We start from the raw sequence: 5,350 nt of genomic DNA on the forward strand, positions 1-5,350 counted from the left end.
AATTACTGAATATTTAATTATTAAATAGCAGATATAATCCAAATCATTTTAGCTTAGCTAGGAAGTGATCTGCCCCAAGTGAAACTTTTGGTTTGCAGCAAAAATGTTTTTTGATCAGATTTTTTTTCCCACACATGCTTATTGTCAGAAATTTCCAACAATAAGCAGGCAGTTTTGTCTGAATACTGTTATCTAGATTATAGAAAATAGAGGAATATATGCAGTATAAATTTTTTTTACAAAAAAAAAAAAAGTAAGATAAAAATGAGCAATTATTTATTGTGTCATTGTCACAATGCTGGACTGCAAGTTTTAAACATATTTTTAATTAATTTAAAATATATGCTCTCCACCTCAAATTAGTACTGTAGTGTCTTGCCCCTGTATACATCACACTTTCCCATTAACAATAGAGTTGTGCCAGTCATCTATTAACTGCTTTCAGGGAAAAGTTTTCAGTCAAAATAACGTGACTTCCAGTTTGCGTTGGAAGTTCGTATATAGTTAATCAGGGCCTCCTGCCCCTAAGGTTTCCATATCTGGTCTCTGTCTTCATCTACCTAACCCATTCTCAGGATTAAGGAAAGACAGACGAACAAAAAAGAACGAGAATGAGGTCTACAATTTTTTCAAATTGCAGCCCAATAAAACAAAGAATTTTATTTTATTATTATGTAAAGTAAATAATATTGTGATGTTTTGGGATGTGCATGATGGTATCAAATGTGATGATTCTTGTCAGAGAACACGATTCCTCCGAGGAAAGCCTCGAGACAAAACATGACAAAGTAAATGCAAAAAATAAAGTTAGGTAAACTCTTTTGGTAGCAATATAATTTTATGGAATCTGTTTATTTGGTGTTTCTTTGGAGTAGTACACCATATATGAAATAATTCCCTTAAATTCAATTATATCAAAATATAATTCAAGTAGCTTTCTTAAAGATGTTTCTAGTTTTGCATCATTAAATTGATTAAAGAAAATTTGAGAGTTATAAAATGCATCTTCACTGTCAAAAATTCAACTTATTTGCAAAAACCCAAACTTTTACTCTATTATAACACTTCTAAGATTAAGTAATCTACCTCCGAACTAAAATTTGGTACAGAATGATCACAAAAGTACTATGTATGAAATTGTGACTTCCATTAAATTTTTTATTTTTATAAAGCTACAATATGACAGACAGTAATAGTGATTTCTTCTTAGACTTAACATTGATAATTTTCTTTAAGCCATTGAAAAAAAAATTTTTCAATTCAATCTTGTAATAACTGAAGACTGAAAAATATTTCCAAAAGGATTTGGAAGTCATTAAAGCTACTATATATATATATATATATATATATACACACACACAAAAGCTTTCATGTGTAAGTAGCAGCAGAAACTGGAGGAAAAAAATTATAAAATAAACAAATCAACACCTTACATCAACCCAGCAAGTAAATTTAATGAATACATTAAATTGGACTGAAAATAAGGTGTTGATTTGTACATCAATTATCTTCAGACCACTAAACCTCTCACTTCCAGTAAAACATGCAAAAATGTAGCAAACATTTCAAATCTGTTGTATTCAAACATTTTTGGAATACAAGAGATTTCATTTCTAATTGGAATGCACATGTAGAATTCAAATTTCAACAGGCCAGCATAAGACATATGCCAAGCCACACCGCATCACCCAGGCCATCACAATGACGTTTCATACTACACCCACCACGCTTCGGATAGCTCATCCCTAGAGTCGATACAACTGGAGTTACGGCCAGCTTTAAATATTTCAACGGACTCTAAAGAGTCCAATGTGGTCATAGTGTGGCTCGGTGCACGGTGCATTCTATTTGATGCATTCCAATTCAAAACAAACTCTTTGAACCCGAAGTTAGAATCGGGTCATTCCAAAGACCTTTACCAATTACTACATTTTACACGTTTTGCTGGAAGCTGAAGAAGTTCGGTGGTCCAAATATGTTTCCACTGATAGAAATGTAAACTTTATCATCAATTGTTAACAAAGAAGACATTCAGAACATAAAAAATTAAAATCTCTCCAGAGAATTGAGGGAAACAGACACTGTGACTACTTTATATCATTATTTCTCTATAGTTTCTTGCTTCATTAACAACTTACATTTAGAATATTAAATCAGCTTAAAATATATCAACTTATATAATAAATTTAAATCTTATTCAAATATTTTCATAAAATCAATGAAAATCTAAAACGTTCTCATTTCGAACTAATGTAAAAAAAAAAAAAAAAAATCAATATGTAAATTTTATACGTAATTAACTCTAACAATTTGTTATCAGATTTCTTCCTCTTGAAACTGTGAAAAGGTTTGATGTTCCTTTTGCATCTTCGTCTGTAACAATGCATTTTGTAAGCGGAAAATCGTCCCAAAACATGAAACAACTGTTACAATATGCGTCACACCAATTTAAATTTCCCAGGTTTGTTTACGAAACGACACCTAGTGGCATAAATTTTATATTAAGAAAAACAAATAATAATAATTTTTTTAAAATCAAATAAGAATAATTAAATGTAAAGTGTATAATTATACGTTATTTTAAATTGAGTATTAATTTGTATTATACGGGTTTCTTGACTTCAATTTTTCAGAACTCGTTTAATACCAAACGGTCGGCCGGATGGCCGGGGCGTAACGGCGTCGGCTTGCCACTTTGGGAGACCCGGGTTAAAATCCGACGATGGTCCAAATATATTTATCCCCCAAATATCCCAGGAATATTTTGGGGGTAATTTGTCAGTTTGCATCCGATCGCACCCGTTATGAGTTTGGCCGAACCCTAATGGGTATGTTTTAAAAAAACCCTCTTAGTGCCTTTAAGGCCAGAAAAAAACCGGAAATAAAAAAAAAATCGGAAGACCGAGATGGTTAAGGCTTGTTTTGTTAAGTTCCGGCAACGCAACACTTAGACAATGCCTTCCGGGAGGTCTTTTTAAGGGTAACTGGCCCTTATTCAGGCGTTACAGATGTGAAGAAAATCCGGCAAAATTCCACGTGGCCAGCCCGTCTTGGCGAGGCGCAAATCCACGACCGAATCCCGGTGTTCAGGGAACGGAACCGCTTGGCCACTGGTGGGATGGTTTAAGCATATGACTTTTAATACTGTTCACTTTGTTCTTATGAACATTGATACGGGAAATCCTCGTTAGTTCGAAATTAACAAACAAAATAATCGCTACTTCGTATTATCGTACATATTTCTGTACAATATGCTATATGCCAAGTAAACCGATGTAATTTATTGGTTTAAACAAACGGAATATGGCTAAGTATTAAAAAAAAACGTTACTTTTGTTAATTAATTATTATTATTATAAACAAACTGCAGGTAAACAGGGCATCTGGAGAGTACCTCATAGGTTTCACAAAAGTAAAACAAAATTCTATAAACGTACCACAGATTATTTTTATAGTAGTCAAAAAAGTAGTAAGTCACCCAAATCTAGTAGCTTAGAGCCCTCAAATATCTGTCTACTGTATCCTAAACTTGCAACCGCGAAACCCAGCACTATTTTGAGATAAGAGAAAAAAGGTAGTCGATAGGTAAGATGACACCCAAAAATGTGTTACTGTGCTATCTAGTTGAGTTGTTTGTGGTCTATTATTCTCTTGTACAGGCACGTAAAACCCAATTTCTTCATATTTTCAAGAATTTTTAAAACCATTTCTTTTTACGTATATTTAAAGAGGAATCAAATCCATTTACCGTAAATTATTATTGAACGCCTAAAGAATGGCTATACTATTCAATTCTTTATTTTCGTGTTTATGAAAATAATTACACAGTACAGCCATTTCTGCAGGAGTTCTTGACTGATTTAATAAGTAAATAAAAATATTTTAGTAAATCATTTCTGTATCTTAAATGTTTTGATGTTTAATACAGCAAGCAAGTTATTAGAACAGAATAGAATTTAGAACCATTTTTATAATTTTTGATCATCTGTCCTTTATAATATACAAGTTAATGAGTAAAGGATAGAAAAATATAATTTTAAAATCTTTCTGACGGTATAAAACTTATATATTATATACATTACAGGATGATCAAATTGGTCAGATGAAAAGTTTACTAATGACTTAGTGACATCAGGAATTGGTAGCACCTAATTAAATAAATTGATGGTCCAAAATGAGTCAAAGTTTCAGATATTATCTTTTGAGTCTATAGTAATAAATGTTTAAAATTCAAATGTTTTTTTGAGTAGTAATTAGTAAAAAGCACAACAGTACAAAACGTTGCGAGGAGTAAACTTGACAAGTAAATTCTATTTGATCATCCATTAGTTATGTTTGGAAAAAAAATTATAGTAAAAATCAACTCCCAAGGTAAATTTTTTTATTACAAAACTATAACAAATTATTATTAAATGAAATGAAAATAATGTTTAAAAAATAATATCATTAAAAATCTTTAACGTGATAAAAACATTTTAAGAATTTATTATATTAAATTCAAACTGTATAAAGATATATATATATATTTCTTATTTCTGTATTAATAACTACAATAGATATGCCTATTCATGTGATATGATTGAAATTTTTGAACTGGTTCAAGAACATTTTAGTTCACAAACATTTTCAATCGGTAACTGTAAAAGCAAAGTGATAATCACACAAATACAACATTTTACATTATACATTCATAAATACTAATCATATACTTGATTAAACAACAACAATTACTTTAACTTTGACTGTAAAATACACAATAATTTAGAATCTTTAAAACATACGATTTATTTTTTAACAGAATTGATCTTGAATATTCAATACATTAAAATTAGCACGCAATACAGAATTTTAAAGCTAAAAGTAACTGTGTAATTTATTATTTAAAAAATTGATTAATTATTTTTAAAAAATATATAAAATGTAGAAATATTAGAATTCACATTTTTGAGATAATTTATTATTAGATATGTGCTTTAAAAATGCAAATTACAATAGCTACTTTCACCAAATATATATCAATCATTTTAACAGTTCAACCATTTAGAATTCAATTCAAGCGGCAACTTCATTAAATTTCACAATAACTTTTTCAATATTTTCACAACTATTTTGATAATACAGCTATTAAAATTTCACAACAATTTTAAATTCTAAAAGTTATTAAATAAAAATAAACTAAGTTTATAATGGTGAAATATTTTATTCAAAATCTAATGGCTATAATTAAAACTATTTAAGAATCTAATTAGTTATAATCTAGATAAAAATTTCACTAAATTTTTATCTAATTTATCATTTCTGAATTAAAACTAAAGGAATTATTATTGAGCTTTGTACTTGATAATAAAAT

This window comes from Centruroides vittatus, unplaced genomic scaffold (genome assembly GCF_030686945.1).
Source record: "Centruroides vittatus isolate TY-2023 unplaced genomic scaffold, ASM3068694v2 contig_1175, whole genome shotgun sequence".
Classification (NCBI taxonomy): domain Eukaryota; kingdom Metazoa; phylum Arthropoda; class Arachnida; order Scorpiones; family Buthidae; genus Centruroides; species Centruroides vittatus.